Genomic DNA, 24,414 nt, shown 5'->3' with positions numbered 1-24,414 from the left:
TTCATGATGTCCTAAGGCACTCTCCAGATGTGAAAAAGCTGTAAATTTAAGCAAATTACAAGCAAAACAGTTGTAAGCGACAGGCTGTAGCAGTGCCGTCGCTAGAAAGAAATGTATTCTCCTGTATTTCCCAGTATTCTCCTGTATTTCCCTGTATTCTCCTGTAATTCCCTGTATTCTCCTGTATTTCCCTGTTATTCTCCTGTATTTCCCTGTATTCTCCTGTATTTCCCTGTATTCTCCTGTATTACCTTGTATTTCCCTGAATTCTCCAGTATTTCCCTGTATCCTCCTGTTTTAGTCATGTATTTCCCTGTATTCCTCTGTTTTTCCCTGTATTTTCCTATATTTTCCTGTATTTTTCTGTATTCTCCTGTATTTCCCTGTATTCTCCAGTATTTCCCTGTATCCTCCTGTTTTTTCATGTATTCTCCTGTAATTCCCTGTATTCTCCTGTATTTCCCTGTTATTCTCCTGTATTTCCCTGTATTCTCCTGTATTTCCCTGTATTCTCCTGTATTTCCCTGTATTCTCCTGTATTCTCCTGTTTTTCCCTGTATTCTCCTGTATTGCCTTGTATTTCCCTTTTTCCCTGTATTCTCCAATATTTCCCTGAATTCTCCAGTATTTCCCTGTATCCTCCTGTTTTTTTTTCATGTATTTCCCTGTATTCCTCTGTTTTTCCCTGTATTTTCCTATATTTTCCTGTATTCTCCTGTATTTTTCTGTATTCTCCTGTATTTCCCTGTATTCTCCTGTATTTTTCTGTATTCTCATGTATTTCCCTGTATTCTACTGTATTTCCCGGTATTCTCCTGTATTTCCCTGTATTCTCCTGTATTTTCCTGTATTCTCCTTATTTCCCTGTATTCTCTTGTATTTTCCTGTATTCTCCAGTATTTCCCTATTCTCCTGTATTTCCCTGTATTCTCCTGTATTTCCCTGTATTTCCCTGTATTCTCCTGTATTTCCCTGTATTCTCCTGTATTCTCCTGTATTTCCCTGTATTCTCCTGTATTCTCCTGTATTCCCCTGGTTTTTCCTGTGTTCCCTGTATTATTTAATAATAATAATAATAATAATAATAATAATGATAATGATAATGATAATGATAATGATAATGATAATGATAATGATAATGATAATGATAATGATAATGATAATGATAATGATAATGATAATGATAATGATAATGATAATGATAATAATAATAAGATGGAAGAAGAAAAATGGCAAGGAAAGTTACTCAAGAGCAGATGGGAAGATGAGAATCTGGATAGACCAGGCTGCTTCGCGTGGATGAGAGAATGGCGAGATGCCCCCACCCACACCATTGCAGGCATAGTGGAGATGTACGAGCAGCAAGTTCCAACCAAGCTCTACTCGGCTAGGAAAACCTACACCTCGCCAGCTGATGACATTATGTGTAGATTGTGCGGTACAACTGCAGAGAGCTTGGCCCATGTTCTCGCGGGCTGCCCAGCTCTCGCCCAAAGCACGTACCTAGCACGACATAACGCAGCACTACAGATCCTCTTCTTTGAGAAGCTGAAAGATCTGAAGCTGATAGAAGCAACTCCTCCATGGTACTCTACTATGGTACCGAAGCCCACCTACGAATCCCAGAATGCCAAGGCATTCTGGGACGTCCCAATGTTTGCAGAACACACTCATGTACGACAGAACAGGATTGACGCCCGCATTATAGTTAATAAGCCAAATTCTAGCGATTCTAGCGATTGAGATGGCGTGCCCGTGGATGGAGAACAGAAGGAAGAAAGATGAGGAGAAAACGATGAAGTATGGCCCGCTGAGATGGGAGCTGAAGCAACAGTACCCCGGCTATAGCATCAAGCAACACAACATAGTGATTGACGTGCTTGGAGGTTGGTCCCAAGACGTGAACAGCTCGATGAGGAAGATATTCGGCGTGCGTGGCCGTGATGTCCTAAAGAAGATGCAGAAAGCAGTGCTCTCAAGTTCGTTAAATATTGCAAGGACGCTGAAAGTGCTAACAAGATAAACAGTCGTACTGAACTCTATAGAGATTGAACTGTTTTTATTGATTTATTTTTACATTTCTTAATTTTATGTTATACCTAGAATTTTGAAAGGGGTATTCTGAGATACAGTTTGGGTTACGCTTGCGCCCCTCTCTGTATATAGGCTGACATACATATGTTGTACAACTGTCATAATAATAATAACTTTATTCCAATAAATACCAATACAGGTATATTAGGATAATATTTAAAGTAGGTTGGCTTATATACCTATCCTCTATTCATAATATTTAATTACATCATCACAAAATTTCAGGACTAGGCTCGCAATGGAGTCATCTGTTAAGCTCATAATATACAAAAAAAGGTATTTTGGCCTTAACAGTTTGAAAGATTTATTGATTGCAAATAGATCATGAAAAAATACTCGACGTATATCATTGACATAGTCGCATTCCATTAAGGTATGGTACTCATCCCCAACCTTATTTTTATAGCGGCCTGTTTCAATTGCTAGTTTGTGTGCCGAGACACGCAATCTAGTCATAGATTGTCGGCGTCTAACATTAGCTTCTGATAAATATTTTTCTAGTTTAAAATTATATGCTGTGCGTTTCAAATTTTCCACTCACAGCCACTGTAAAATTGGTGACGTATACCAAGTGAATAAATAAGTGTTCACTGGATCGCACGGACGTGGCACAATAATTGTAAACGCCCGATACGACAAATGTACATTTCAGGCGCAATATCAACAACACAAACAAACTCATTTGTTTTATGTGTTTTCACGTCCTCTTTAGGACGTGACGCCGGCAAAAATCAGCGTGCGCGCGCAATCGAACGTGCGCGATGCGGCGTCCTCTTGCCGGCGTCGTGGATCTAAATCAGCCTACTTCAGTGGTGGCGGGTTGTATTCCCCCCCCCCCCCCCCCCCACACACACACACATACACACACACACAAAACAACACCTTGGGAAGAGGAACTATCCAAACTTTTTAACTCGTTTTTAATAGGCCATTCCAGCTTACCTCAATAACCAGAATGCAGCGCGCACATTTTTAGGCTTGCACCAAACGAAGCGCGCGCTGCATGCCGGTAGTTGAGGTAGGTTTCCATGGTGAGTGCGCGCGCATGCTTATAGCTGGAATGGCCTATTTGTTGAAGGCAGCCATGTTTACGACTTTTTTCGATGATTTTAGTATTCCAGGTATGTCCTAATGGTTTAAAAAACGATATTCCCTAGTCGAGGCAGAAATAATATTTTTATATTTTTCGGACAGTTCAGATAGCGTGAACTCCAAAAATAGCTTAATTCTTTAAAATAGGGCTTGTATAAAACGTTTATTAGTGTCTTTGTTGAAAGACATGACCCTACTCATGAGGCTACTCAATAGTCACTGCATATATGTAGCTCTTCGAGTATGGCAAGTTTTTCCAGGAGCGTCAACTCAACATATTCTGTAACAGTAAACATTGTTTTGTCTTTAAACTGTTCAAAAGAGTACGAGATATAATACTAGCAACACTACCAGTAGTGCTTTTATGCATTGACATCCTTTTCACCTAGCATAGTAGTAAATTTTGCTCTGCAGTTGTGAAAATTATCTGTGCAGCCGCTGCCGGTGGAATTTTGCCGAAAGCTTTTTTATTTTCGCGCTGAACTCGCTCGAAGCCGGGTTAGGTGAAATTAATTTGCTTGCCTTGTCTCTCTCTTCTCTTTGGTGGGGGAACTTTTCTCTCGAGGAACTAAACCCTTTTCTGCGCCACAATTCATAGATCCGACATGTCAATCACGCGCGCACGAATAGCCAATCAGGAAAGAGATGATGCAATAACAGCCATGTGGTCCCACAAATGTCCCACAAAAAGTCGGCAATCGACGGCCAAAAAGATTACTTTGACATATTTTTCTGTGAATCTTGACAAGCAAATAAGCATTTTCCGGTCAGCATAGAAAGTGCTAGCCCCTTTATTTTTTGACCGGCCACATTTAGTGTACAGTTGGGACTCAAATTGTAGAAAAACACGTAAAATTTACCATTGAACTTGTTTTTGATATTACACAGGTTACTTCACTTACAAATATGAATGAGACTGCCGTTTGTAATTTTGCTCTAAAACTTGACGTTTGCCGATAAAAATTGAAGTTAAAAGTAAGGCGTAAACAGCGAATCCGACTTCCTCTTCTACTTTTCCCCGCACTTTAATCCTTGCAAGTTGACAAAAATAGCTTTGAAAACACATAGACACCATGTACCTACCGAAGAGAGCACCGCTTTATCTTATCAATTCCAAGTTTTTGTATTAGGAAGTAGACACAACGGATACTAGGAACGTTCAACGGAAATTGTATACAGGCATAGAAATATGGTATAGGTATGCGACTTGGTTTTTGTGGTCATCGCGCGGGTACCCTGTGGTGTCACTCGCCAGCCAGCCAGCCAGTCAGCCGCGCGACTCCCAGGCCCCCTCTGCCCCGAAATGGCGACTAAATACAAGCACGGAGCAGGGGAAAAAGTTCTTGTCGATTATGCGATAATTATTTATTTTGCCTCAAATTTTGTGACTTAAGGATAAAGTCAACTAGAGGAGATCTACTATCATTCATTCACGCCAAGATTTATCTGGTTTTAGCTAGTAAATTTAAGCAAGTAACAGTTCACATTAAAAAGCGAACAGAACCACAAGAAAGCGACCAAAAAAACAAAACAAAAAAACAATGCAAGGTGAGTTTCGGACGACGATTTGTATTGTCTATTGAGGATATGACAGTTATTAGGCTTTTTGTTGTCTTTTTTGTATGCTTTGAGAATGCGAGTACTTAACTTAGTAATCAAATTATTTGAGCATAACAGGTTTTGTTTTGACATTCTTCGTTTTATCTATATTCTTGATTTTGTTGAATAAAATACGATACAACAAAAACTGGAATTCGTCTTTAATAAGACTTCTTCAGGGCAGATTGATTGTGTTGAGATATTTCATTAAGGCTAACCAATATCGTGTTGCATTTGTCAAATACTGCTAAAGAAGACCGTTTTGTCTTTATATCCTGTGCTCTTAGTCCTAAGAAGATACAGCAGCTTTTTCAACTTACCAGAGAAATTTTTCTTACCGGGGATAAAAAAAACCCTATTTTCAATATGTATTGTCTTTGACTTTTTTTTTTTTACTTTTTTTATTGTATCAAATTGTTATTTGTAGTAGGTGTGACTGATCCGCAAATAGACGAGCTAATCGAAACGGATCAGTCACTTACTTATTTACATAAATATTAAATATAATTGTATAAGCAAAGTTAAGTGAGAACTAGTATATTATGAAAATTTGAAAAAATTTTGGGAGAAAAATGAAAATTTTTGGTGTTATTTCTGCATCTTGCATCTTGCATCTTGCATCTCATGTGTTTATTTTTTTTTTCAAATAGTTGTGGAAAATTAGTTAGATTATAAATGGCTTGGTAAAAAGATTGTTTTGAAAGAAATAATAAATAATTGTTTTCACTCTTTTATGAACCAGGAACTACCTGAGGGCCAAGATGAATGCTAAAGACTGGAAGACATGAGAATTAAAAATCACATCTTGAAGAGAACAGTAGGGAGTTCTTATTCACTAGTCATACCCCCACACCCATGGTCCCAGGGAAGGGTGGGGGATTAAACTTTAATAAAAGCCTGTTTCCAAGTTAAGAGTCAAAAACAGTCAATACCACCACCCCTCTTGACATATTCTGGTTAAAAAGTGGTCTAAAACCCCACATTAACCCCTGACTTCTGCGGGACCATAAGGGAGGGGGTGCAAATGACTAGTTCATTACTATGTGATTCAGCAGTACACACTCATAGGTTTTTTTTTAGAACAAGATACTTATATAATATAAAACTAAAAACAAACTTCTGCTTTTTAAATAATAAATCTGTAAAGAAAACAGTTTTCTATCAACCTAAAGATAATGGGAAAGGGGATATTTTAGAAAAGTACTGAATATAATTATCACATTATTGTTATTATATTTTCTTTTCAAACATTTAAGGAAGAGTCATATTTCTTCCTTTTTCTTCTCCCTGTTGACTATTTTTATGCAATTGATGCTCTTTACTATTTCCCCTCTACACCGAAAATAAATTAATGAACAGATTTGATTTTTAAATTAGAAATTTTCATTTATAACTTTCACTTATATTTTCTTTTTAGGATTTTGCCCATTACTTGCCCATTACATTTATTTTAGATATTTAGATTTATTTCATTGGAATAGTTAGATCCAGGGTTTCTCAAAACACCAAAATATAATGCATTACTGGATGTATATTTATAGATATTAATTCCCATGGGGATGGAAAATCACCACTTAAAATGGTACATTAAATCTTCAGCATTGCATCTTATCTAAAATTGTGTCTGACACTATATTCCATCTTTGAAATCCTGTTTCATCCATTGTTCTTCGCAAGAACAAAGCTTGTCAGAATGTAGCTTTACAAATGTACATTAATGGAACTTTTATTAACCCATTGACTCCTGGCTTTTTTTGAGCTGAATTTACAAAATTTACAGACTGAAAACAGATACCTCCCCCCTATTCTGAGCTTTATACAGCCCGTAAAAGTCAAACACAGCTGCACCTAGTCAGTGGTATCCAAGCTTTCCAACAGTGCTTTGCGGTCCCCACTTTTAATCCCTCGTCGTTGTGCTGAAGCCAGCACAAGTTGATGGTTGCTTGTATTTTTCATCAAAAATACAGCTATGAGCATATTAGGAGAGTGTCTCAGGACATCATGAAGTCTTTTGGGGCATAATTGAGTGCTTTGCTTATGGATATTTGCAAGCAAAGGTGGATTCATGATGATTTTTTCTTGTTTGGCTTTGCCTGGATGAGAAAATAATTTCTAATGAATCACCACAGCTCTCCTAAATGCTGTCTTTTCTGAAACCAAATTGATTCCAAAATTGTTTACACTGCTATTCTGGGTCTGTATGACCTGGAATTGATTTGTTTGGCTTCGTGGTGAAAAGACTTCTAAAAACCATCTGACTTTGGGGAGAGGAGTGTTGACTGGCCCTCCCCTCGTGAATTTTCCCCTGGATCTCCCAGAATGCTTTGCAATGCGTAAAGACATCTTCGTGGTTGTACAATCCTTCAAGGAGTGGACATTGTGTTTTGAGGCCATGGAAATGTACCTGGAGGATCAGAATAAAGGTATCTATTTGTGTCTTAAGCTGTGTTTGCTGATCTCTCTCCCTTGTGTGGTATTTTGAGCGTTTTATTGAGAGGGGTGATTCTGCTTTTCTCACCTTGTTCGATTTGAGATTTGTCAAAGAACCTGTGCTATTATTTGGCTTAAGAGTAGATGCCAACACCTTGGTTGGATGCATACCTGCAAGACCATTTATCCCTTAGACTGATGCCTGAGTATCTTCATCTTGTTGTGTTTATTTTGCATTTATGAATTTTTGGGGTTGTGGGTACTTCTCAAAGCCGGTACAGGCCGGTTGAGGGGTCAATGTGTTAAGGGGAAGGTTTTTTTAGGGCAAGATACTTAAACTTTATAACACTAGCAACAACCTTGTTCTTTTTCAATAATAGAATTCTGTTCACATAGCTTGGATAGCAAAGACATGGCCTCTTTAGAGGCCTGTGGTGATGAAAGGGTTAAGATAATGCGAAAGGGGAAATGTCAAGAAATGCTCAATCAAATTATTTTCATTACTGTTATATTCTTTTCACCAAACCTTTTAAGTTGAGTCAATTCACTTTATATCTCCTCTCCCGTCGATAGTCAATTGATATTCTTTGATTCCTCTCTACCCCAAACATAGATCAATGAAAGCGGGTTTGGTTTGAAATTAGAAGCTAGCATTTTCAATCTGTTTTTTCTTCATTGCATTCATCTGGGAGTATGGCCACCAACAACAAGGCCACTATATGGTAAAGTGGGGTGCACCAATATGTAATGCATGAAAGGAGATATATTTTTGGATTTTAATTTCCAGACAATTTTCTGAATATTCGGTCCAATGAAGGAGAGAATCGCCACTAAATCAATACATAAAAATCACAGTATGGCATCTAAACAGTCTAAATATATTATTTTGAATCTTTGGAATGCTGTTACATCCATGACATTTTCTGCACAAGGGCAAAGCTTGTGGGAGTATTGTTTTGATTAAAAAAAGATATTATAATGGAACTTCTATGATGGAACATAAGAATTTACCATTAGACTCTTGACAACTTTGACAGCCATATCCACACCAGGAATTGTGTTTGTTAACTTTGATGTACTGCATAATTTAAATTATTAAATAAGGCCTGGATCCATTTGGTCGGTACAATAAATAAATCTCAGTAGAGAGCAGGATCATAGATCCCCCAATAATACCTTTGATCACTCAACACAAAAGGTGTTTATGCTGGCTCCGCTTTTAGACAGTGCCTAAATCTATATATTATGGTTACATGAAGTACTTATCGCTGGTGGTGTTGGATTTTAAATAGGGGGGGAGGTTTCTGTTTTCAGTCTGTTTTTCTTACAATGTTGCTCAAAAGTACCCAGGAGTGAAAGGGTTAATCTCACGGACAATATTGGCAGTTTTATTGGAAGGGAAAGCATCTTCAACTATAACGAAGCTTCTTAAGGTAGGTTAGGGTGTATCGTTTATTGCTTCTTTCTACCAGCCTAAGATTTTCTTTGATTTACTTTGTTTGTTTGTTTGTAATCTTTGTTTATCGAGGGTAGCATATTTAACCGAATATACAGTTTTCTAACATATGGCTCTCGGTTAGTAAGCACTGTCACTGGGGGTGGTCACTGCCAGAGGGCTTATTGCGTCCCCAGTGGTTCTTTTACGTCCCTTTGGTTCAGGTTAATGTAGTGCAGCTTGAAGAGACGGGACCTCCGGTTTAGTGTCCTTATCCGAGAAGACTAGAAACACGGGAGAATAACTTCAACTCACTTGTGACACAAATTCGAACCAAGGCAGGAATACAACAAATATAAATTATTTACAGAAGTGAAGTATATTTTCTTGAGTCTCAGTATCTTGGAACTAAGCCTACAGCATGAAAGTAACTTTAATTAATTATTAGTATGCACAGATTTATAATTTGATTTTATTTTGGATGGTTAGTAGACTGTTTTGATAGAACCTTTGCATTATCGAGTCGCCTTATCATTTCTGTTTTCCATTTTATTCTACAAAATATTTTTTGGGTCACACATGTTTACTGCCACACTGATAAATTGCTTAATTTGAGGAATCAAATGTTTACCACAAAAGTTATACATGTAGCTCTTTCCAGTGAGAGTTTTGTTAAATTCACTCTGACATTGATAGCTGTCTATAACTACAATTTCTTTAATTTCTTAGCAATCATAATTACAGATAATGAATAAATGTATACAATACAATACAGGTAATAGAACATGTAAAGACCATATGCACACAAATATTCCAGATAAGTTTGTTACATGTGAGAAAAACATCCTATTTTTCTTAGTTTTCAATCATCAGAATGACATATCTTATATATTTAAATTAATAGAGTAGTAAAATTTGTCTCTGTGTTTCCATCCTGAACTGCCAATTTGGGTACTACTAGTTTCCATAGTATGAAATGAAATCAAACAGTTATTCATAGCCGATGTTGTTGTTCCCAGAGCATATTAGTAAAGATAGGTATCCTTAAGTTGTCTTTTTTGCGGTTTTTGTTCTAATGTTCCCTCTTTTCTTTCAGGCATTAAAGATGTGACACCCTTAATGGAAGTTTCAATTATTATAGTCTTCGAAGAACAAGAGGAGCTATTAAAGAAATGAACTGCTTATGGAAATGTTGGTAACAGAGAAAACATATAAAAAAGACAGGCCAGGGATCGGACTGGGTGACCCCAGCTGTTTATGATGCATTTGAAGCATATTGAACCACTAATACAATACATGGTCATCACAAAGTGAAAATGCTGTTTTGTGACAAACTGAACACGAACAACTGAACATTGTTGTTTATGATAAATTTGATCCCCTCCATTGATCCCCAACATTGTGCATACAAAGACACATTCCATATCAAATAGAGATGGCTAATTGAGCATGCAGTATCTGATCTTTAATCTTTAATAGTTATACTCCTAAAAAAACAGTTAAGACTATACTAGGAGTTGAAAAAGAAAATACAATATGTAAATACAAAAGAAAAATATAATAATAATAATTATCGGCCATCGGAGAATTAATTTAGATTAAATTTAAAATGAAGCATAAATATATATTACTTGAAAATTATTGAAATTAGATATTTGATAAAATTAAATAATTAATTATATATACATGAAATTAAAATTATCATCAATAGAGTGAATGCCATAAATGCATGAAACAGCCAACCAACAAGAATCAACCCAGGCGCGAAACAAAGAATCTTTGCCTCACCCCTGAGCCAACTCCCGCTAGTTTGGCAGCCGCTCCATGCATCCATGGCATGCACCCTAAAGATCAGAAACTAGTAAAAAATATGTTAATTGTTAATGTAAATGTTAAATAAAAATAAATATATCATTTCATGCATATATATATCAATAGGTATTATTAATTGGTTTGGACTTTTAATAATAAACTGTCCTTGAACTTAGCTAACGAATCTGGGATTGTAGATAAATTTATACTGTTCCAAGTTCTTATAGTTCTTGGGTAAAATGAATATTTATAAGTGTCATTCAATGTTACAAGTTGATGGAAGGGCGCGCAGTTGGGTTGTCTTGAGACTCTTGTGATAGGTGTTACTTCGGGTGGAAAAGATATACCAACAAGGCCATTGTAGATTTTATAGAACATATGTGCTTGATTTAATTGCCTACGTTGTTCCAAGGATTCCCATCCTAGTGAGTTGATCATAGGAGAAACACTACTATAGCGTGAGTAATCATTGAAAACAAATCTTGCTGCACGTCGTTGAATCATCTCAATCTTGTTTATATTACATTGTGTATATGGATTCCATGCACTGGTGGCATATTCTATAATTTAGGACGAACAAGTGTTCTATAGGCAGAGTCCTTTACTTCAGGAGAACAACCAGATAGAATGCGTTTCAAAAGGCCAAGGGTAGAATTTGCCTTTTTGCAGATGTTATCACAGTGTTCGTTCCATGATAGATTATCAGCGATGGTTACTCCTAAGTAGGGGGTAGAAGATGCTTGGGTTATACATTTTCCATCCATGGAGTAAGTAAACTTAACAGGTATTTTCTTTCGAGTAATTCCTAAATGATAACATTTAGAAACATTGAATTTAAGTTGCCAAGTTTTTGACCACACAGATAAACGATCGAGGTCTTGTTGTAAAGCTTGACAGTCCTGTAATGAAGCTACCTCTCTATATAATACACAGTCGTCTGCGAATAGACGAAGGTTAGATTGTATAGATGTTGAAATGTCATTAATAAACAATAGGAATAACACTGGGCCCAAAACAGAGCCCTGAGGCACGCCAGACACTACAAAGTTGGATGAAGAAACAGTACCATTGACTGAAACACTTTGTTTGCGGTTTGATACAAATGCTTTGATCCAATTGAGCATATTACCTCTGATTCCATAAAAATCAAGTTTAATGAGCAGTCGTTGGTGCGGGACGGAATCAAAGGCCTTTGAGAAGTCTAATAATAAAACATCAGTTTGGCCACGAAAATTAATAGTTTTTGCCCAGTCATGAATTGCAGAGATTAGTTGAGTTTCACAGGAAAATTTTTCCCTAAATCCATGTTGTTGGTTGATAAGGATATTATGAGATGACAAGTGTTTGGCCATATGGCTGAGAATGATGTGTTCCATTATTTTACAGCAAATAGAAGTTAATGAAATGGGTCGATAATTGGCTGGCTCAGATTTCAAACCCTTCTTGTGAATCGCTGTGATTAAAGCATTTGACCAATCAGATGGAATCTTGTTGCAGTCGAAAGATTGTTGAAAAATGAATGCTAGCCAATGTGATATTGATTGGGAAACTTCTTTCAGAACATTTGCAGGAATTTCGTCGGGCCCGCATGCCTTCTTGGGATTTAATTCAGATAATTGCTTACAGACTCCTTCAGCAGAAATGTGAAGATCTGGAATTGATGAATATGGTGAATTTCCAAGAACAGGTGTTGGTAGTTGTTCTTGTGTAAATACTGAATGGAAAAAAGTATTAAGAGTTTCAGCTTTATGTGCGTCTGTCACAGAAACAGAGGAATCATTGTTCTTTAAAGGCGGGATGCCAATAGACTCTGATTTGCTACTCCTTACATAAGACCAAAACTTTTTGGGATTGTCTTTTAAGCTATTGCCTATGATGTTATTAAGATAATCATTATGGGAGTCTTTGATGAGCTTTGAAACCAGATTACGCTGACGCTTGAAAGCCTCCCAGTGTTGTTGATTTTTGGACTTAATGGATTTTTTATGCATACGATCTTTCTTGCGCATTTCTCTTTTGATGTTGGTATTAATCCATGGTAATTTATATTTTGGGCGTGAAGATTTTTGTGGAATAAACTGAGATATCCCAGTAGACAATGAGGTTTTAAACAGGACCCAGTTTTCTTCAACTGTTCTCTTTTCTGGATTTGTCGAGAAGAATGTAGTTGATGAGTCTGACATAAATTTACACAGATCAGGAAAGTTGGCTTTCTTGTATTGATAAACCTTGTGAGGAGGTTTTAGTGATCTAGAAGGCTTTAAGTTAACCTCAAAGATGACAGCAAGATGATCACTTAAGCCAGAAGCAGTAGAGGTATTAACAATAACATTCGGGTAGGTAGTTAATAACAGGTCCAAAGTCTTACCAGATGATGGTCTTGTGGTAGTTTTGACATGTTGCGAGAGAGAAAAATCATCAATGGTTTGAAGGAACTTTTGATGTAAGGAAGCTGTAGCTGGATTTGTTGGAGTTGGGACACTTGAGTTCCATTCAATGTCTCCAAGATTAAAATCTCCTCCAATTATGATGTTTGGGAAATTTTTAACTTTGTTGAAGACTCGTCTTATAGATTCATTCAGATTATCGATAGCATCAGAAGGTTGGTTTGGTGGCCTATAATAAGATGACATATATATATATATATATATATATATATATATATATATATATATATATATATATATATATATATATATATATATATATATATATATATATATATATATATATATATATATGATGATGTTGCCCAGCATTGTATAGAAAAAGCCAAAAATACTACATGGATAGCTAACAGTACCAGAACTGTAACAGCACTGTTTTATTTTGATGCTGCCAGACTTTAAAAAAGAACCTTTCTTCCAATACAGTTAATACTTCTGTTTCAAGATAGATTATATCAACTGCCTATATTGAACACAAGTAAAAAATTGAAGAAAAGCAAAGCCCTTTCCACAAAATCTTAAATAAAGAGTAATTAAATAGTGAAAAGATAAAATAAAAAATATTGCTGTGATAAAACTACAGTATCATTACTCTTCATTCGTTAATAAGTTCACCTATCTCACACTATGCAGTGCAGCTGCCTATTTTTTGTTGTTATTGTTTATTTTTTCCGGTGCTTCATGTAGTGAAAATCATTCTCCTGATGACCAGTTTCTAATGCTCGATTCTTGAGTGACATTGATAAAACTTGGAAGAGAAGGGTACCTTGCCGAAAATATATTTGATACACACATGTACATTTGATGACAGACAAACATTTTTTTCCAAGGAAGAGAGACTGTTTCAAAATAATCCCTCTAAGTAGCTATTGCTCGATATCCAACCGTTTCTATTAACTTTTATGGGTTAACAAGAAAATTATTGAATAGAATTACAATAGATACAAGGACAATACATAAACTTGAAAATAAAGAAGTGACCATAAAAGCTCAGCTAGAAATCGGGTCTACTCATCACTGACCTGTAGTGAAAAATATTACAACGACAGAACTCGTACCGGATCGGTAAGCTAGTTTTATTCATACAAGTGAGCTTGGGGTACCTGTGATGCCACCGGGATAGAAGTTGTCCAGTCTTATTTTCTAATAACCGATACTATATTTTTTTTACAACAACATCAATGCGAGCAGACAGCAACATCCAGCATGCAAATACGAAAATAAGAACTCGAGTATCCCGTTATATTGCAAGGAAACGCCGATCGGAATATAAGAAGACCTTCGAGAGAAATAATAAAATACATCTGGGCTTCCTGTGCTCGATGAGGCCTGGGTCTACACACACGACACTGGTTTTCGCGCCTTCACGGCTTTTCGCTCGTCTCTGATGCGCTGAGTGGTGGAAGGATGTTTAGGTGGAATTGCCGTTTGATGTCATTTTAAAACACTTAGCTTTACTATATTTATCAGCTAGAAAGACGCGAGATTTAATTGAATCGAGGCTGCCTATTTCTTTAGGGAACTCTAAATGAGCAAAGACGAGCCATGACGTTCGAGAAAAGATTTGCCAAGTACAGTGGAACATGGCCACATGGCACGCAGAACAGTAACAAGGTTGGTATTTTCCTTTTAAATGAAAAGCCCAAATTTGCTTGGAAATGCATGTGCGAACTTTCAAAATTAGGAAAGTACTGTACTCTGATTACGATTTTATGGAGCCATTTTCTGTTTGCCTTTGGTTTGATTTTTTCCTTCAACTTAGACCTTGTGCCGAACATAACTTGTTCCCCTTCTGCATTCACTCGAGAAAAACACAAAATTCCAAACATCTAAGAAGTGGGAAAATTTTTTGAAAAACTTTATTACAGTCATGGATTACTCAAATCAAATAATCTACAATTTTCTCTGAGTCCGCTGTCGATTTTGGCCTCCAACAAACTGGTTATCACACGGCGGAAGATCGATTACACTACCGATTCACAACATGGCGATTGCAAGAAAGTCTACAAAAAGCCTAAAATATAAGTAAGGAAGGACCCCTGTCTAAAGACGGAGAAATTGAAGACAATAAAGTAGCAAACTATGATAATAAAAATTGGTTTTTCGCCGACTTAAAACGCTTAAATGCTTAATGCTTAACTTCTACTTCTACTTTATTACTTTTCAACACTTTCGTATCAAGAAAAGATGACAAAATATATATAAATCTAAATATATAAATCTAAATATAAATTAATAATAAATAGGTAATCCATAAATTCAGTCGACTTACTATATACAATAAAAATTAAAATAAATTATAAAATAAGATAATACTTAAACAATAAAAATTGCATGATAATAAAAATTAGGCGATGAACTTGTTTACGTTATTACAAAAAGATGAATAACTATTTTCTTCTCTAAGTTCAATTGATAAATTGTTCCAATCTTTGATTGTTCTGGGAAAGAAACTATATAAATAATAATCGTGACGTGCCTTAGGCTGTATAAATGTATTACTTGAATAACTTCGAGTATGACGCATTGAACGTTGATAATAATTAGGTATCGGCAATGCAATGCCATTATTTACTGATAAATAAAACATTTTTACACGGTGAGCCTTTCTCCTCTCACTCAGCAGATCCAAAGAAAGGGATTGTCTCATTATTGTAACACTAGAGTTCCAGTCGTAATCCCGCTTTATGAATCTCACCGCACGTCGCTGGACTGCTTCAATCTTGTCCACTTGATCCTGTCTATAAGGGTCCCATACAGCAGCTGCATATTCTAGATGTGACCTTACAAGTGTAACATAGGCTACACGCTTGGTGACCTCAGAACATGAATACAAGTTCCTTTTTATGAATCCAAGTGTTGAGTTAGCCTTGTTTACGATCTTGTTTACTTGAAAATTCCACCGTAAATCATCAGACAGCAAAACGCCCAGGTAGGGATGCTGTTTAACACCTGAGAGTTTCTGATTATATAAAGTATAATCTTTCAGTACTGGTGATTTATTTCTGTAGACTGACATTTTGTAACATTTGGTAGGGTTAAAAACCATTTGCCATCTTTCGGCCCATAGCCCCACTCTGTCCAAGTCCCTCTGCAAGACTAGGGTATCATCGTCATGTGTAATTTGGTGGTACAGCAGGGCATCATCAGCAAATAGCCTTAAAGTGCATTCCAAGTTCTCCTGCATGTCATTAATAAACAGGAGGAACATCAATGGACCAAGTACAGTGCCTTGCGGCACTCCTGATGTTACGTCTACTGGTTTTGATGAAACACCGTCCACTACGACTCTTTGTGTTCTATTGGTGAGCCATGACTTAATCCATGCAAGTGTTCTACCTTGAATACCATAATACAGTAATTTACTGATCAAGCGACCATGTGCGACCTTGTCAAAGGCCTTACTGAAGTCAAGTATCAGCATGTCTATTTGACCACCGTTATCCGTATTTCGTGCCAGGTCTTCAACTGTTAATAGAAGCTGGGTTTCGCATGAATGGTTTTTGCGAAACCCGTGTTGATTTGCAAATAGGATATTATTATTCTCAAGATGCTCCATTATGTTCTTGTAGATGACATGTTCCATAAGTTTGCATAATACTGTAGTTAAAGACACCGGTCTATAATTACATGGGTCGTGCTTCACTCCTTTCTTGAATATTGGAACCACTTGTGCCTTAGTCCAGTCTTCAGGTAATTGGCCAGAACTATATGATTGATTAAAAAGGAATGTCACGACATCTGCTATTTCTGATGCAGTTTCCTTGAGTAATGTAGTTGGTATCTTATCAGGACCGCTTGCTTTTTTGCTATTTAAGGTCTTAAGTAGCTTTTCCACGCCATCTCTATTAAATGATATTGAACCCATCATCGGGATTTCACCGTGTCCTTTGCTTGGTATAGACGCTACATCCTCTTGAGTAAATACCTGTTGGAACTGGTTACTTAGGATTTCTGCCTTGCTCATACTGTCCGTCTTTACTATACCATGTTCCTTCAATGGAGGAACTCCAACTTGATCTTGTCTTTTCGATTTAATATACGACCAGAATTTCTTTGGTTTCTCTTTCAAGTCAGAATTGAGGGTGTCTGCTATATACTCGTCCTGGGCCTTCTTCATTTTAATTTTAAACAGCTTTTGGAATTTGCGATATTTCTCTTTATCACAAGCTTTCCCTGATTTCTTATAGTTATTATATAATCTTTTCTTCTTCCTCAGGGATGTCTTTAGATATCTCGTCATCCAGGGAGAGTTATTCCATGACCCACTCTTCTTGGTTGGTACACTTCTACTTAGAATGTTCATTAAGCCTGACTTGAAAAATTGCCAATTACTTTCAACATTTATGTTCTCTGGATGTCTTTCAAAGAAATCATTACTAAGGATTGTTGCATCCTTGCGTATATCGGTAAAATTAGCCTTAGCAAACTTATAGACTATACGTGGCTTCTTTTTGTTGACTTTTACGGATAAATTTAAGTCAAACGACACAGCTGAGTGATCACTGATACCCTGAACACTTGACAGGCTATGTACAAGATCTGGATGGCTAGTTAATACCAAATCAAGCACTGATTCTTGTCTTGTTGGAAAAGTTACAAGTTGGGAAAGGCTGTGATCATCTACAAGATCGATCATTGTCTTGTTTACTGCTACTCCATATTGTGGATTATCTTTAACTGAAGCATGCTTAAATGCTTAAATGTTAGACCCTATTAAAGCTTGCGCTTATTTCTAGGGGGCGCCAAGGTATTATAGGCGGCGAAGGTGGCCAGGGATCCGTAAGGATCTTAAGACTGGCAGTGCACTTGATTTAAAGGAGTCAATCGACGAGGACTCGACAACCTCGGAGGGAAGCAAGTTCCAAGTCCTGATAGTTCTAGGAAAAAAAGAGTATGAGTGGGAAAGTACATTGGACTGAATCGAACGAATAAAACGGTACGTTTTCAAATCGTATAAGTTAAACAATTTTATTTTTTCGAAGTACTTTAGATACTTATTAATCCATGTTCAGTTTAGTCTAAATTTAAACAGTAGTTTTAGAGTTAGAGTAGAGTTACTGCCTTTATTTATTATCATGGTGTACTAAAAAATAAATCTCTAAAATGCGAATTGTTCGCACAAAACCGATTGCGCTTCTGCTATTTCTATCCAATTTCTTGGACAATCTTTATAGAATCTGTGCCAGACTGAAAGGCACAAAGATTAAACAAATGTATGTTATCTCATATTTTCTTTGCGTTTATTTTTGTTTGGTAATAACAATTAAGATTTGTAAATTTTTTCTTTCTGAGGAAAGAATAATATTTTGTTAGTTTAGTTTTTTTAAGGCTCTGAACTTACCCTGGTTCCAGAGACTCGAACGTCTATTTAGTGGCCAGCGAGGTTGAGACGAGGCTCTGGCATCTCGAAGCGCTATTTCGACTTCTGCCTCACTTCCATGTTAACATTTTGTGATTAGCATGTGTCAGTTTCACGTGGTGCTACCTTGGATGTAAACATCTCTTCGCTCTGGAATCGAATTCACGGGTATGAAAAGCAGATGTAAACCCGATTTAAAAACAACATTAATCTGAAACCCATGGAATCTTTACTGTAGAGTTAGTGACAAGAATCTGTCTTAGGGGGTGGGGAATACAACATTTTCTCGGGAAAGCACTTCAAGGAGGAGAAAATCGCAGATAAGCTCGCAGTTTTCCTCGGAAGAAGTCTATCAAAGAAAAGGCAAATAACAAGTACAATGACTTGCATCACATTGCATCACATTTGAATGGATTAGTTAATTACTCGGGGTTACTGTGGAACGCCGAGTTTAGGTTTCGGCCTTCATGGTAGTCGCATTTGGTACACAAATTGTCTCGGCCAAATTAGAATGCACGAGGTACGAATCACATGACAATCACAACTTCCATGTGCTATCTTTACATGGTGTCGTCGAGGTGTTGTCTTTATACGAGATGGAAGACATGAATTCAACTTCAAACATGCTCAAATCTCTTACAAATCCACTCACCATTCGCAGTATAGCCACATTAAAAGATGTCAAGCGTTTTTCGAAAGGGCATTTTGAGAGATACCACGAATTTATCGAGAAATTTATCGTGAAATTTATCGAGAAATATCTATCAAACAAGCTATCAATCTTATCAAAAGCGAACTCTATACTAACTGATTCTACAGGATCTGAAACTACAAAGGACTTCTCTAAGGAATGCGAACAGAATTCTACTGAGGAAAAACCGACGATTGCAACTATTTTATTTAGCAGAGAGGATAAAAGACTCTTTATAGCCTGCCATGTGACTATCAAAGTGAGGAGAGCTTGACAAAGACTATCAATTCTTTCTTAATGCTAAGTACATTGCTTCTGTTATTGTTTTTCATTCAAGGAAATATTTTTTGCTTTACCCTTTTGATAGTATTGATATTATCTTTATTAGGGTTCAATACAGTCCAATTCTTCGATAACTACACTCAAACTATTGTCACTTCATCGTTTAGTGATTGTGATATCTTAGATAAAACTATTTGTATGACTGTTTATGGTGTATACAATGATGCAGAAGTTACAATAAACATTACAAGTACTACAAGATCTCGTTATTCAAGGTTTGTTTATTATAATTATCGACACGTACGTTGTAGTCGTAGTCGTGAGCCCAGTAGGATACCAAAACGATTTCATAAGACGCTTACATAACAAAAGTAAAAAGCTAAGATGGGTTGTTTATCATCGAATCTGTCGCAATATTCCCAGATCTTCTAATTTGCATAACTATATCAACTTCGGAAGGCTTAGAAGAAGGTACTTTGATTGAAAATTAAAGAGGATTGATACACGAACATGTAGATCTCGAAGACAAAATTTAAAATATGAAGCTAGTCGTTATATGTCTTTTCTTTCTTGTAACAGACCGATGTCTCTTAATAAGACCCACTCACATGTAATGAACTACTGTAAGTGTAAACTACACAATGATATAGAAAAGAATCCTGGACCAAATAATATACAACTTGTTGATCCTAGTAAGACAATACGAGCACCATATAGCCAAGGTAATGCTGTCATGTTTGGACAAAATGCAGGACAACAATGTGTTGCTATGAGTTTGTGTTCTTTGATTTATAATAATTATAAAACAAAAATGAATTATTTTCTCAAAGCTGCTTGATCTGCACTACATCATTTTCGACATAAAATCGCCTATGAGAACCCAGAGTTCACGCAGTTATGTGTCTAGTTAGTATATAGTACAAGGAAGTTTGCTGCTGACATTTTGCTGTCCTAGTTTACTGAGGATAGGGGGCCAGCCAAAAGTTCCATTTTGAATTTGCATAGTTTTGTTTGGGTCTCTTCTGGTGTGCAGACTGTACTCCACAATATACAGTGGCATCAATACAGTATGCAGTTTTGCCTTTATCATTTTTTTTATTGAAATAGTTACATCATTGTATAAATTGATTAAAATTGTTTGCATATGAATTTAATCTATTTGTAACCTAGTATGTTCCTTATTTTAAGAAACTTTTTTAAGACCACTTACAGGCTGATTTTGCAGATTATTCCCCTTTATAAAAGAACCAAACCAACCTGAACCGCCAAAATAGGTGTTCTTATACGTAGGTTTTTACTGTATTTTGTTTGTCTGACCCATCTTTTTACAGTACATTTCGTTTATAATATACGACAACAACATTACCAGATTTTGGCTAAGCTCAGTGTTTCTCATTTTTTCTAAGATTTTCAAGTCCATTTTTAATATAAGCACTTATGAAAAGTGTCTATTAACCTTATAATAAAGCTAATGGTTTTTCTTCTTTTAATTTTTTTTTTCGCTTTAAACAATACAATAGTCAATAACTAGCAGTCAGTTATCCATCCATTGTTTTTATTGATCCATTTGTTAATTTGTGCTATTTGCTTTAGAACTGCTGGAGAGTTCTTGATTTTCCTCTGGTTCAGCATTTGTTTTTATTGTCCAAATGTGTTTTATTTGTCCGGGTATTTAACATCTGACAACTCTTTTTTGAGGTCTTACTGTATGTAGTTTTTTTTTTTAGAATTTTTAGAGTATTGCTTTTATTTTAGATTTGCAAAAAGTGTGAAATTTGTGTTTTCCGAATTACACTAAAAGCTCACGAAATTTCCTGGTTGGGATACGTATGGGATAGAATGACCCAAGGGAAACTTGAAACTCCTTGGGCAAAGCTCCATGCCATGTGCAACTGCTTAGTTGCACCCTTTAAATACGTTCATACTTTATTTTATAGGTATCTGGACTCACCTGGCAGCAAACTATGATGACAAACATGATGGGCCTATATCTTTATCAATGTGAACAACACAGGCAAGAGAAAAGATGTACCAAAGATCTTAATGTGTGTGTGATCCAGAGTCATTCTTGGGGGTGCTGTTTCCCATGACTGGCTTGCAAGTTACCTCTGCAGTTTGCTGTGCTGAATGCGTTTTGTGGAGAAGCTGTTGAGTGGTGCTGAGATAGAAGCAGATTCAGCAGTGTGCCGAAAAAATAGAGGTCAGTTTGATCTAAAACTATTTTGATACTGTAAGTATAATATTATATTATACATTTATTATGTCACAGAATGTATCTAGTTGGGGACAGCTGTGGAAGTGTTGCTCTTTGATGAATGGGACTTTAAAAGTTACTTAAAAAGTTAACTGAAAATCTGCATGGTCTTGTAAACCTACAGTACAGTAGCTGCCCCATCAGAATTGGGGTTTATTATGTCATTTGTGTAACTTTTGGTGAAATATTGGTACTGACCCTCTCACATTTTCTTCTGTAATTCCCTAATGCATGCTCGTCTTGTCCGATACTCTAACTGGGTTGGTGTTGGGTCATTCTTGGCCATAAGTCTTACTTGTTCAATAGAAGAGATGAGAGGTTCCAAGCAAGTTTCTTTTTCATGATGAGAATTGACTTTTTGGTGTATTGAAATACCATTTGGTTGTTTATACATTACAGTCCATTTGTTCACTGGTTTCCATTTCCCAACAAGTTTTTTGACTAAAGCCAATGAGCTGTGAAAGCTCTTCTTGGTGGTATGCAATGACAGTATAAATAGAATAACCTGGTATACTGATAAATCACAGTACACCAAAAACTGGAAATCGACTCTGCGAAATTTTTGTCTTTAATAAGACTTCTTCAGGGCAGACTGAAGAAGGTGAATCGTTACAAGCTTATATACATCATAATAGTGGCGCGAGAGGCAAAAACATTACAACTACACACACACACACACAGCTGATATATTATCTTATTATTATTAATGGGATCTACGATTAGAAATGAGTCATATTAACTTGATAAATAGTGACCTTCCGATATTCAACAGATTGTGTGGTGAACAAAATTGCATAGAAGAGATCCATAACAGATCTATGTAAATTAAAGTTTGCATTTCAAATCTCTGTTCCCACTGTACAGTGTAAAAGTTTTCTGATAGGGGAAATCTTGATAAATGGTGTAGTTTGTACAGGAGACAAAGGTTGTTACATTAAAGGTAGATTTCTGTTGGTGATGGAAGGATGCTAATTGCTATATGTTGTTGAACATTTCCCCTGATAACATGGATAACAGAAATGCCTGGCTTCTCTGTATGGGCATTAGCAACAAATAGATTTCCTTGATGAAACCTTTAAGTCGAAATATCTCTCATCCAGGTACAAGTTTCACTTTAAATTGCATGCCAAAGATTTTTTGTTTAACAAATCCCTATCTTAAACTATCATTTGATATATGCCTATTGTAAGCATAACCCAGTAATTATTTGATTATTTGCTGATAAAATCAATTTTATCTGCATCTGGCAATCTCTGAGAGTGTGAATTCATCACCTTTGACTCTAAAATCTCCACTGTATCCATCTCCTTGTTAAATAATCGTTGGTTTCCTACTCTACTCCAACTCTACTACGATTTGCATTTCTTTGATTGTGGCTATTTTTGTGTTTTTTATTTTTGCCTTGCTTGCACTTTATATTTGGAACGACTTTTATCACCTTTGTACATTCATTGTCGCTGTTTTCTCTCTGTAAGTGTTGGAAGTATAAAATAAAAATAAATAATAACATAGAAATAGATATCTATAAAAAAGTAATGACCTAAGATGGTAATATTCAAACTAACTTGGAACTAAAGCAGAACAGCATGTGAACAAAATGTGAGCTTTTTATTATTTAGTTATTATTTATGTTAATTTGATGAATTCCTTTTTTCTTTATTTCAACAATTTAAAACAACATCCTCACTTGATCAGGCTTTTTCATTTTAACTGAGGTTTCATGATCTCCGGTACCAAAAATTACACTGTGAAAGTGAGCCAAATTTGAACCATAATTTGACCAAAAATGAGCATAAATTGTAGAAGCCAAATCTCAGCCAAAATGAGCCTTGCACAAGCTTTAATAATCAAACCTTGTTTGAGCGTAAAACAAGCCTAAATTGATGGCCTAAAAGCCGTCAAATTTGCTTTATAAATAATTCACAATAGGTTGTAATTAGGTTCTAAAGTTTGACTGTGACTTTTTTTTAATTAAAACTATTAATCAACAGATCGTACGACGTAGATAGGATTAGCATAGAATTTTTTAATCTTGTAAATATCTCCATAGTTATACAATAATAAATATTATAAAATATACATATCATTGATTTATTCAGGGTTCACGGCAGCACCCTGTATTTTCAATTTGGTCCTTGCGTATGTAACTTGCTGCGTGAACGCTTTGTTGGTTTCTTTCACTCCCGGTTGTGTTATTTTGTTTTGAACACAGAAGGCGACAAGGTAATCTGAAATGAAATACAAATACCTCATAAATCAGATAATACATAAAAACATTTTTTTATATTTAACAGATTCGCACAATCAGGCGAGGTAATTGCTTAATTCAATTCGGTTCATCAAAAGCACTACACTGCCGTTCACAAATGCTGTGACATTTCTGTGCCATAAATGCTGATTACTTTGCAGTGATGCCATATGTTATATCGGTATAATTACGATATTTTTCCTGTTACAGACATAATCAAGCAGAATAAATCATAACCTGAAAGTCGACAGAAATACAATTTCATTATATATGTCTGACAACTTCTGTTATTACCTTTGTGTTGGTGGAGGGGCTTTTTCCCATCATCCTTCTGGGCTGAAGTGCCCCACCACGAGCAAGTCCTTGGCCACCCGACCTTGCCAATTCCTCAACAGAGAAAACAAGAGGGATAAGCTTTTTTGACAGACCCATGGGGCCTTTCGCTGAATGTTCTGCTAGGGATCAGCTTCTCGGGGTGTTTCTGTTGACATAGACGTCGCTGGTGTAGTATCCGTATCTTGCTTTCTATGTGGCATATAAGCAGGCCATACAATACCTGCGAATGAGGGAGCACTCTTCGTCTGCTTTCTGCGCTTCGCGTATTTCTGTGAGACGGTTTGGCGTTGTAGGAAGTCCATGCAATGTCTTACCCACATAGCTCTTGACTT

At 36.3% G+C, this 24,414-nt stretch overlaps 1 pseudogene; it reads left to right on the top strand.

Moving 5' to 3' along the window:
- The first annotated feature begins 1,215 nt into the window (after nucleotides 1-1,215).
- LOC116618389 lies at nucleotides 1,216-2,197 on the top strand (annotated as a pseudogene).
- Nucleotides 2,198-24,414: the final 22,217 nt, after the last annotated feature.

Source organism: Nematostella vectensis, chromosome 10, assembly GCF_932526225.1.
Source record: "Nematostella vectensis chromosome 10, jaNemVect1.1, whole genome shotgun sequence".
NCBI lineage: Eukaryota > Metazoa > Cnidaria > Anthozoa > Actiniaria > Edwardsiidae > Nematostella > Nematostella vectensis.
This window is presented reverse-complemented; position numbering and strand designations above follow the sequence as displayed.